A 13552-nucleotide genomic window follows, 5' to 3' on the forward strand; every position below is an offset into this window, starting at 1 on the left:
TTAGTCATAAAGGGCTGGATATTTTTTTAGCATTATTCGTATCATACTTAATTGTGTCTTTGTATCCAGAGTTTGCTAGTGCATTATTATAAAAGGTGGAGTTTTCGTTGAAAATCTTTTTACATATACATTATATATATACATTGCTTTTGACAGGGTATGGCATGAGGGTCTCCTCAGTAAAATCAGATCATACGGTATCACTGGTAGAATACTTAACATAATTAAATCCTTCTTAGATAAGAGAAAAATCCAGGTTGTCCTCGAAGCTCGTACATCTAAACAATATGATATAAATGCGGGGGTGCCCCAGGGTTCTATCCTTGGACCTCTATTGTTCCTGATATTCATAAATGACCTCCCCGACAACATTGCCTCTGAGATGGGTATATATGCTGATGACACTACACTCTATGGCAGGCACGACAGGAAGACGAATGAACACATTTCTAAAGAAATGGCAGAAACACTAGAGGAAGACCTCCAATCTGTAGTGGAATGGGGACAAAAGTGGTTGGTCGCGTTCAATGCTGCCAAGACTAAACTAGTTTCATTCAATAATTACAAGAAACCCCCTCTACCACCCATAGCAATGGCCAACGACTCTTTATCTGAGAGTCCATCTTTCAAACTCCTTGGCCTAACGTTCACAGGAAACATGAGTTGGAACAATTACATTGAAGGCATTGCCAGGGCCGCTGCAAGAAAGGTGGGCTCTCTCTACCGTGCTAGAAAACTACTAACACCTGAAAGTATCCTGTACCTCTATAAGGCCACCATTCGCCCATGTATGGAGTATCTGGGCTGGTGCATCTGCTACTAGTCTCTCGCTCCTTGACAAGGTTCAAAAGAGAGTCGCAAACCTGATAGGCCCTGAACTGGCATCTAAGCTTCAGCCTCTGTCCCATCGACGAAATGTTGCATCCCTCTGCCTTTTCTACAAGTATTTTAGTTGTGAATGCTTTGACGAACTCCAATCACTTGTGCCCCCACGACGTGAGCACCCTCGACAAACCCGACAGGCTGCTAAATCCCACCCCCACACTGTAGAGATCCCTAGATGTAAAAGATCTTTTTACTCCAATAGTTTCTTCCCCAGAACCGCTAGACTCTGGAATTCCATTCCAGGTCCCTGCTTCCCCAACAGTACTGACGTGCAGAAGTTCAAGTGTAACGTGAACCGACACCTTGCTGCCCAAATCCCTATATAGTACCCCAGTAGTTGTTGCCCCTGATAGTAGCCCCCTACACCAAAGTGGCAATTTGCCTTGTTTGGGGTGAAAATGTAATTAAAAAAAAATATATATATATATATTTTTATATATACATTATATATGTATATATACATTATATATATATATATATATATGTGTGTGTGTATATATACATTATATATATATGTGTGTATATATACATTATATATATATATATATATACATTATATATGTATATATACATTATGCATATACATTATATATATATATATATATATATATATATATATATATATATATATACTAGCATGGGTGCCCGGCGTTGCCCGGGTGTTTGGAGGTGTATGCTGAGCAAAAAAAAGGGGGTAATTTTTTAAACTTTGACCCCTATTATGACCCCTGAAAATGTATTATTTTGGGCTCAAATCAAGTTATTAAGTTAGATCCATGTCCACGGAAGCTATATCTAAAATTTCAAGTGTGTAGACCCAAAATTGTCGGAGAAGTTTGGTAGAGTTCTCAAAGCTCAAATCGTTGAACTTTGACCCCTTAATCGCCAAATTTCTGGCTAAAAACCGATCACATAGATTTTTCCAAATCTCAGTACCCTGTATATCAAATTTCGAGTCTGTAGACTAAGAATTGACAGAGTTATTGCGTAGGGAAATGTACACAGACACACACACACACACTTTCACTTTTATAGATATATAGATTTAAAATTTGAGTCTGACAGAATGACAAAATTATATTGCAAACCGATATATTAAACAAACGAACTTCAAAGAGACAAATGAACACATTAGTAAAAACAATTTGTATTAGAAAACATTTATTATTCCACGTCTTTTTTTACAGACCTGACGACTGAGGTTCGCTCTTAATAAAAATTGTTTTTTATAGTCTTAATTTTGACTTCCTTTTTCATAAAAAACTAAACAAAAATCAAGAAAGAAAAGACATTTAATTTTATTTTTTCATTAATTTCTTTCTGTGCAAAGCAATTCTTTCAAACTTACTGTTTCCAAAATGTTTTTATTTTATTCCCCTCCCCCTTCATTCATTTTCCTCCGCATCCTGGCAAGTATTAAAATAAACCATTTATAATATTTATTTATGGATTTATTTACTGATCATTTCTTTTGTATCGGTAAATGAATTCCATTAAAAAAAAACTGTAAAAGTCACGTTAAAGGTGATTAAGTTGGAAAGTAAGTAAAAATTTACCCTTTTTACTTTTATACGATTTCTGATCACTTTGAAAAAGGTGTGTGTGTGTTTTAAAAATGTTTTTTAACTGCTATAATCTCATTTATATATATATATATATATATATATATATAACAACGTGAGTATTCATATCGTGGGTTTGTGTTACTGTACACATAGATTCGAAAAAATAGTCAAAAACAAATATATAAATAAATGCAAAGGCAAGATAAGTTACTTTTCTACCTAACTGGATATATTTTTTGTGTTTTTATTCAATGTAATATATTTATTCAGCTCGAAAAACATACAGTGTTTACCGATGTGTTGGAAAATTCAAGATGGCGTCTCACACCCTCTTTAACACCGTAAGTTTGGGAAAAGGTGTTATAAATAAAATCTATACAAAATACTATTAAAAACCCGCCGAATATATGTCAACCTATGTCACGGTAATATATATTGAGCGAGTTTTTAACAGTATTTTAACAGGGCACATCGTAAAAACTGACCCATTAATTTTCCTGAAGTAAAAACTATATAGTTTTTAAACTTTTAAAACTGTACATTATAAAAAGAAAACTGTTCGAGTGATTTTTTTTTTACATGGGTGTCACCACTTATCAAAGCCCAGAGGCCACTCAAGGATAAGGGTTAATATGTATACATTAGTCATTGTGATTTTAGCATAGTAAACAGTGGGAATTTTGTAACTTGGATTACTTGAAAAAGAAAACTGTTCGAATGATTGAAAATGAAAACAAAATAACAATGTAAATATATTGATAAGAAAAAAACAAAAACAAACGAAGTTTCCGTTTCAGGAACCCGAGTTTAATTTTATGTCGTAATCATTCAACTCGTTAGCGGTTTTATTCAGCGATTAGGGATAACCATACGACATATCTAATTACCAAAGCGATTTTTTTTAAAATTTTTTTTTATTAAAACTAAACCTGTTTAGTTTTAATGAACCAATTTTTTTAAAGCCAACACTTTAGTTATTTTGAGAGCGTGCAACTGCACCCGAAAGGTTGATTAGGAAACTCCAAATCCTTTTATGACTCGAAAAAAAAGGGCTTTTTATCGGCTTAAATGATAAACTAATGTTAAATATTAGTATTTAATATAATGAGATATCAATCTACACAATTTGCCATCGATTCTGAAATAAAATGAAATCCTGACATTGTGATCATTTTTGCAGGTGTTATGTGCCAAATATTGAAATAAGAATGTTTAAATTCAATTATTGTAATTTAAGTCTTTAATTTTAAAGTCGATTTTATTTATAAAATACCTTTTTAGAAATCAATCTCAAAAACAATCTGAACAATAAATCTCTTTTGTTATGGCTAAGTTTTTGTCAAGGGTAGAAATTATAATAGACAAGTATTCATCCATGATGACATTTTACCGATTTCCTGGTTTACAGGTATTCTTGCTAAATTTCTTCGAAAGAATTGACATAAACAATACTTCAACTAAATACGTATATTTCATGCAATAATGACTTTTGTTTCTTCTGACTTTTCCTAAACAAAACATAAAACATCGGTTAGGGTTAGTTTAACATTCTGTAAAAGTACCTTCCGTTTTTTTTTGTTTTTTTTTGTACTTCTGCAGAGAAGGTAAAAAACCGATAAAAACTGGATATATTTTTCGTGTTTTTATTCAATTTAACATGTTTATTCAGCTCGAAAAGAATACAGTGTTTACCGATGTGTTGGAAAATTCAAGATGGCGTCTCACACATTCTTTAACACCGTAAGTTTGGGAAAAGGTGTTATAAATAAAAAAACTATACAAAATACTATTAAAAACCCGCCGAATATATGTCAACCTATGTCACGGTAACATATATTGAGCGAGTTTTTAACAGTATTTTAACCGGTTTTTTATTTATTACACCTTTTTCCAAACTTACCGTGTTAAAGAGAGAATCGGCCGCCATCTTGAATTTTCCAATACATCGGTAAACACTTTCAGTTACATTGGTAAACACTGTATGCTTTTCGAGCTGAATAAACATGTCAAATTGAATAAAAACACGAAAAATATATCCAGTTTGGTAGAAAAGTAATTTATCTTGCCTTTGATAACATTTATTTGTTATATATTTGTTTTTTGGCAACTTATTCGAATCTATGTGTACAGTAATACAAACCCGAAATGAATTTAAGACCACGAGTGAAATGAGAAAATGAAGAAAATCACATTTACTGTGTGTGTTTACTGTTTATGTAAGTCAGCGGGTTTGGTTGCCATAACAACGTGACGGTAGTGAACGTGTGTGTGTGCGTGTGTGCGCGTATTTCGTGTAGTTTAGTTTCGTATAATAGTTTCGTATTTTTTTAATTTGTAAATAACAAGTTATTAAAAAATTAAACCCTTCCAAGATGGACAATAAATAAAGCCATAATATTTTATGGTAAAGGTAAGAGCGTAGAAACGATTGTTTTTTAGGAGATGTGATTATTGGATTAACCAATCAGAAATCGTCTGTGGCACACACATCTCTGTTTTTATAGATATATATAGATAAATATATATATATATATATATATATATATATATATATATATATATATATACTAACAAAAGTACCCGTCGTTGACTGGGTTCAAAAACAGCCTACAAAAATGGACTCTGATTTATGAAAGTATGATAGGTTATGAAAAGGAAGGGTTGTTAAGAGATAGCTTCGAATTTGGGGGTATCAAAACTAAAGCAAAATATGATGAAAATAAAAATAAAATAGATAAACCCCATAATTTATTATACCATACCTGTTCACACTGAAACACTTATCACAATATTCTGTGGATCTATATTATAAAAAACCTTGTTAAACTTTGTGACATATTTCCATTCTATGGAGGTCAGGTGCGAACGAACAACCCATGATTTCATTATACCATATTTCTTCAAACTGAAACATAATTATCAAAGTATACTTACGCAGATAGATATTAAAAGTCTTTATTAAAGTTTGTGCCCATTTCCATTCTATGGAGGCCAGGCGCGAACGCAGACCCTACAATTTTATTATACCATCCCTATTTAAGATAAAACATGCTTATCAAAGTATTCTTATGTACATCTATATAAAAACACTTATAAACGTTTTTTTTTTTAATTAATTTTTTAATCTTTTATTTCCATACTTTGTGGACCAGGCGCGAACGCAGTCCCCACAATTTTAATGAACCACCGTTCTGCCAGATCAAACATACTCATTCCTGTGCCTCGATACATCTTCTATCATTATATGTAATCAGTTTTTTAAAACAGTCAACCATATAGGAGCCTATTCGTGACCAGACACACACACACACACACACATTCAGCCTTATATTATAGATATATACGCATGTGTGCGTGTGTGTGTGTGTATTATTACTGTGTATAGTATATTACTAACAGTATGAAACCATATGTTATGTACAACACGGGCACAGATCACAGTGTAGTATCTGTTCTGATTCTACACTTCACCTTTTCTGTACTCGGTCAGTGGTGGGGAAACCCTTACATACGACTGAGCCAATTTTTATTTTGGGTCCTTTCCAGATTGCCCCCTTTTTGAGGGGAGCTGGTCTTTGCCCACATTAAAGCCGACCTTGACTCTAGCACTGCCCCTGTGGGGAGCCAATTAATAGGAACAATAAACGTTCTTAACAGTAGATAATACTAGTAAACCGTACCAACAGTATAAGTATGGCAACCTTTTGTCTCGTGAGACAATGGCGTTTTGCATCTAGTCAGGTGCACTGCAGCGTCTTTCATGGCTATTCAGTCTAAACTTGAGTTACCTCTCCAGATGCAGGTCTGGGTGGGTAATAAGGAGACCTACGTCTGCCCAGTTACTAGGATTTACTTCTGTACATTGCAGACTAAGTCTGACGGAAAGGCAAGACAATACAGTCTGAACAAGAGCAGCTGCAGGAGTTGCCGGAAAGGTATTGCAGTGCTGCACCATCCGCCTATCGACATTCCAAACCAGATTTCTCCCTTTAGACTTTGCGTTTCCTAAGACATCTACAACGCAATGGAGCTATTTACCGATAACTGGTGAACATTTGAAAATATTTCCCATTTTTACACAAATAATGGAGATCCCCATTGTTGTTTTGTTTGTATCGAAATAAAAGCGACATTTTTAAATGATTTTTCTTAAAAAAGAAGACTAGGAAACATTAATAAAACGAACGCAACGCGAATAACCATAGTAAACATTATTTACGATAGGAAATAATGATAAACGTGATCAAATGTAACGAATTTAAGGAAGAAAAATAATAATAATGATAATAATAATAATAATAATAATAATAATAATAATAATAATAATACTAATAATGTAAGGAAATAACTATTATCAACAATGTCGGAAACAATATTAAGCATTATTATTAATAGTAAAACACGATGTTCAACATCATACCAGAAGACGTTATTACAACACTATATTCACGTCATCAACAATAAATATGATACACAACGTTAATAAAAATAAAATACGATAATCAACGTTGTTATAATAATAGTAGATGGATATATATATATATATATATATATATATATATATATATATATATAATTATTTTTTTACTATAATAATTAAATACCTACAGACACTAGTGTTTCATCCTTTCGGGATTCTTCAGTGCAGGGTGTCACGATTACTACCAGTCGAACGATTCGAACCCCGCGACACGAGACATCTCTGGCTCGATTAGCGGAGGCCGTATCCATTCGGCTACCATTAACCGTGTGAAATAGCGTTGAATTTTAAAACATTTTAATTTAAATGTTCATTACGTCAGACAGACAGTGATCAAATCGTTACACGATGATCTACGCATAAGAGCTAAATTGACCGACTTTTAATTCAACTGAAAGTGCTCAACGATAAGAAACGAATTTCTTAAAGGGGCTGTTATAATTATTTTTTTACTATAATAATTAAATACCTACAGACACTAGTGTTTCATCCTTTCGGGATTCTTCAGTGCAGGGTGTCACGATTACTACCAGTCGAACGATTCGAACCCCGCGACACGAGACATCTCTGATGGAGATTTAGTATCTGTCTCTCTCTCTCCACTGGAATCAACTATTACGTGCACATCTAATGGTGAGAATATACTGTTAATATCTTGTGTTCTATTCAATTCAGTACACTATTAATTACAAAAATCAGTTGAAGGAATTTGGTTGTCCAGTATCTATTTTTAGTAATTATAGAATGTTTTCAGGTATTATCCCTATTGTAGGAAACTAGTATAAGATCTGTTCTGTTCTCATGAAGACGTTCTCGTTTGAGACGGGTAATATATCAGATGCTCGTTCGAAGGGAGTTTTATAGAAAAACTGATCAATACGTAAATTATTTGGATTTTTCTGACTACTATCTTCATATGTAGTGTTATTTTCACAATATTTAGGACGATGTAACCTCCGACCTTCTTCAAGTGTATCTTGTTGAACTGAGGAATGTTTCTGTTAAATTCGTAAATTTGAACAGAATTTCGAACCGAACCCTTTATTTATTTATTTTTATTTACTTCACCGGGGTAGCATTCACTCGTTCCGTCAGCCATAACTGGATAGAGGTCGTAAGTAATTTGCAATTGTATTTTCCGGTCACGAACACTGAGAACTGGACCTTAAACCTTCAGGAGAATATCACTTTTACGATTGTTTTTTCTAAGTACTTTAATCGCTGCGTACTTCTAAACCTCTATCCAGTCATGGCTGATGGGACAAGAGCATGCTACCCCCATGAAGTAAAGAAAGGGTTCCGTTCCAATTTCTGTCCAAATTCGCGAGTTCGACAGAAACATCCTCGAGTTCGACAAGGTACACCTGAAGAAGGTCGGAGGTTACATCGACCGAGACATTGTGAAAATGACAATCAAGAAAAGAACAGTAGTTCGATGAATCCAAATAATTCAAATAATTAATCCTCGCCTCAAAAATTCAAAAGCGTAACGACCAATATGTCTCTCTTAACAAAATTTACATAAATACGTATTAATTTTAACACACTCTCAATTTACTATTTGATATAGTTGAACAGACGCTTTCAATAATAATGCAGATAAAATATATGACATTTATTGATTAAAGTGTAGTATCTGTTTTGATGCTGCATTTCGCTTTTTATCTTCACTTTTTTTAGTCTCAATTAGTGGGCGAGAAATCCTTCATGATTGATAGATTTTTTATTCTTGTTATTAATCAAAATGACCCTTTTGGGGAAGCTGTCCCCTCCCACTCACATTAAAAACCGACTTTGTGTCTAATTCTGTCCTCGTGGGGAGGCAAGTAAACAAACAAAAAAAAGGTAGAGTTTATATTTTCAAGGGAAAAAACTCTACAGTTTTAAATCAGAGTTATTTCCCTTGAATTTTATTTCAACAATCTAAGCATTGCTTTTTGGCCCAGGAACAAAATGTAATATCTGTTCTGTTGCTGCCATTAGTTATTATAGTGAATAAATCCTGCCGGGTGTTTAGAAAATTAATCTCTACCTCTAAATTTCATAGTTCACACTTTTTTCCACGTTTATTTCATCGATTACAAACTTAACTGCAGATTTAAACAAAAAAATGTTTAATTGGAAAAAAAATTATAACTTTTATCATCAGGGATCAGTTTTCAATTAATACGTTCTACTAAATTGAACACGTATTTTGTGACCGTCGCAGATAAACATATTGCGGCACTATTACGCAGCCGGTGTTTATTCCTGTCTAAAAATAAGGGGAGGGTAAATTTTCACTTTCTTTCGAACTTGTTGACAACGTTTTCAGGTTTTCGAGTACGCTGTAAATGAAATACAACATTGCCAATGGGACGTTTATATTCATGGCAGACAAGTACGTTTTTTTTTTTTTTTTTTTTTTTTTTTTTAATTCACTACAAAACTTAATTACGAAAGGCAACAGACCTTATCATTTTGGAAAGGTCCACAAAAACACAACTTGTTGCTTACAACAAGATGTTTTGCCTGTGCATATTCTAACGCATTATTTTCCGCAAAATTTTGCAAAAGCCCTTTCTGTGAGTGGACATTTTCTCATAATTAGGAATTTTTTAATCGACACGACGCGGATAAAATTGATAAGATAGACAAGTAGAGAGAGAAGTGGGTAACTTCGTTTTTAAGACTGGAATAAACACCGGTCGCGTAATAGAGTCACAATATTGACTCTGTTGTATGTTTGCAATTTAGTAGAACGTTAATTGAACGCTGATCTCCGACGATAAAAGTCATAATTTTTTTTTTTTTTTTTTTAATCTTAGTTAAGCTTGTAATCGGTAAGATTAACGTGTAAAAAGAAAAACTGTAAATTCTGAAATTTGGAGGCAGGAGTTAATTTCCTAAACGTCTTGGAAATCGTTTTAGACTGAGTTAATATTTGCTTTTGTTCTAATGCAGCGTGCTTTAGTTTAGAGGTTGTATTTCCTCAATTACACATCGACCATGCATCTAACTCGTAAATAGACACAATAAAACTCGCCATTCTTTTTATAAACACTACAATACAGAACCAATGTTATTAAGCGTAAAGCATGAAAAGCACCGATAATAACGGTAAAACGCGTTACTTATCAGAGTAAAATACTCAACGACTTCTATGAGATTTTTTCTTTAAAGTTATGTCCCCTGAATTGTAGAAATTATCCCACTTGATATTTATACATAGTTTATCAAGAATATCATATTTTATTTGGTTTCAGTTTTGAAGTTATCAAACGAATGAATATCATACGCATTTTAAAGATTTCATTCATTTACTTGATATTAGTCTTTATTAGGTTATTAAATCTATGACCCTAATTACATAATTTATCCCGTTTCATTCTTAATGCATTTCTGAAACAATTGTGCACGGATTATTAAATTGTTTACGGAATATTAACAATTGTTTCGTTATTTAATAACGAATAATAATAACGAATGATAATAATATTAATAATAAAAATAATAATAACATAAATAAATAATAATAATAATAATAATAACATAAATCAACAACAACAATAATAATGATGATGATAATAATAATAAAAATAATAACATTAATAACATTAGTAAATAATAATAACATTAATAACAATAATAATAATAATAATAATAAAATTAATAACATTAGTAAATAATAATAATAGAATAATAATAATAATGATACTAATAATAATAATAAAATTAATAACATTAATAAATAATAATAATAAAATAATAATATTAATAACATTAATAAATAATAATAATAGAATAATAATAATAATGATACTAATAATAATAATAATAACATTAATAAATACTAATAATAGAATAATAATAATAATGATACTAATAATAATAATAAAATTAATAACATTAATAAATAATAATAATAGAATAATAATAATAATGATACTAATAATAATAATAAAATTAATAACATTAATAAATAATAATAATAGAATAATAATAATAATGATACTAATAATAATAATAAAATTAATAACATTAATAAATAATAATAATAGAATAATAATAATAATGATACTAATAATAATAATAAAATTAATAACATTAATAAATAATAATAATAGAATAATAATAATAATGATACTAATAATAATAATAAAATTAATAACATTAATAAATAATAATAATAGAATAATAATAATAATGATACTAATAATAATAATAATAATAATAACATTAATAAATAATAATAATAGAAAAATAATAATAATGATACTATTAATAATAATAAAATTAATAACATTAATAAATAATAATAATAGAATAATAATAATAATGATACTAATAATAATAATAAAATTAATAACATTAATAAATAATAATAATAGAATAATAATAATAATGATACTAATAATAATAATAAAATTAATAACATTAATAAATAATAATAATAGAATAATAATAATAATGATACTAATAATAATAATAAAATTAATAACATTAATAAATAATAATAATAGAATAATAATAATAATGATACTAATAATAATAATAAAATTAATAACATTAATAAATAATAATAATAGAATAATAATAATAATGATACTAATAATAATAATAAAATTAATAACATTAATAAATAATAATAATAGAATAATAATAATAATAATGATACTAATAATAATAATAAAATTAATAACATTAATAAATAATAATAATAGAATAATAATAATAATGATACTAATAATAATAATAAAATTAATAACATTAATAAATAATAATAATAGAATAATAATAATAATGATACTAATAATAATAATAATAATAATAATAACATTAATAAATAATAATAATAGAATAATAATAATAATGATACTAATAATAATAATAAAATTAATAACATTAATAAATAATAATAATAGAATAATAATAATAATGATACTAATAATAATAATAAAATTAATAACATTAATAAATAATAATAATAAAATAATAATAATAATGATACTAATAATAATAATAAAATTAATAACATTAATAAATAATAATAATAGAATAATAATAATAATGATACTACTAATAATAATAAAATTAATAACATTAATAAATAATAATAATAGAATAATAATAATAATGATACTAATAATAATAATAAAATTAATAACATTAATAAATAATAATAATAGAATAATAATAATAATAATAATAATAATAAAATTAATAACATTATTAAATAATAATAATAGAATAATAATAATAAAATAATAATACGATTAATAACATTAATAAATAATAATAGTAATAATAATAATAAAATTAATAACATTAATAAATAATAATAATAAAATTAATAACATAAATAATGATAATAAAATAATCAAATTAATAACATTAATAAATAATAATAATCAAATTATTAACATTAATAAATAATAATAATAATAATAATAATAAAATTAATAACATTAATAAAAAATAAATAACAATAATACTGATACTACTGCTACTACTAATAATAATAATAACAAAGATGTTGATTGAAATCTGAACAAAACGTATTAGGAATGTGCAAAAAGTGAAGAAGTAATAAAACTGAACATTTAAAAAATAATTTAAATGTTTTTTTATCTAAATAATGCAATATTGTTTGTATTTTGTGAAAAACGTTATTTCTCAATAATATGTAATATCATCTGTTGAGTGACAAGAAAATAAAACAAATAATTAATTTTTAAAAGATAATTCCGAACGAACGACCAGTTTTAAGCATCAAATTTAGAGAAGGTTCTAAGGTTTCCAATTTCTATAAACTTAAAGGAATTACGGTTAATAGATGTCCTGTTTACCTACGTCTACCTTGGCTGGGCAACATTAGTGACCGTTTTGCCAAGCAAATTTCTGTGTCTGTACAACGGTGTTATTTTGCATCTAATCCCCGTGTTGTTTTTTCAACCAGGCCTATGTTGCCGTCTATTCGCAAAGATGTTCTTCCCCCACCATAATAATTCTCTTATTTATTTATTTATTTAAATGTAGTTGCAGTGCGCACTATGCTGGGCGAACATCACAAAGATTAGATTTTCGTTTGAAACAGCATGTACCTTCGAAAATTCGTTATGCAAATATTTCGCCGTCGGATGTTTTGTAATAATACGTATGGTTCTGCTATTTGCGACCACCTTATAAATAACCATGCGTGTGCCACGAATTTCAGTGTCGACATGTTCACTATTTTGAGCAGGTCGCACTCTCCATATCATTTAAAAATTCTAGAGACTATTTATATTAAATCGATGAGACCTCCTCTTTGTACGCAAAAAGAAAATCTTCTCGGACTTAATTTGGTCTCTATGTAATTTTGTTTCCCCTGTTTATTTTTGATTTTTTTTTTCCCCCTTGCCATATTCATGACTTTATTTATTTATTTTTTTAATCGTATTGTCCTCGATTTTGCTCTGTTGAGCGAGGATCGAAACCGGGTTAGCTGGCCTTTATTTTCATTTTTTATTTTTTAAATAATCATTATGTATATTGGTCTATATGTAGCCATCATTAAATTCTGTAACCCTCGAAAGATTTTCAAATATATATATACATATATATATATATATATATATATATATATATATATATATATATA

Source organism: Euprymna scolopes, chromosome 33 (assembly GCF_053919585.1).
Source record: "Euprymna scolopes isolate OS-2025 chromosome 33, ASM5391958v1, whole genome shotgun sequence".
NCBI classification, from domain to species: Eukaryota; Metazoa; Mollusca; class Cephalopoda; order Sepiida; family Sepiolidae; genus Euprymna; species Euprymna scolopes.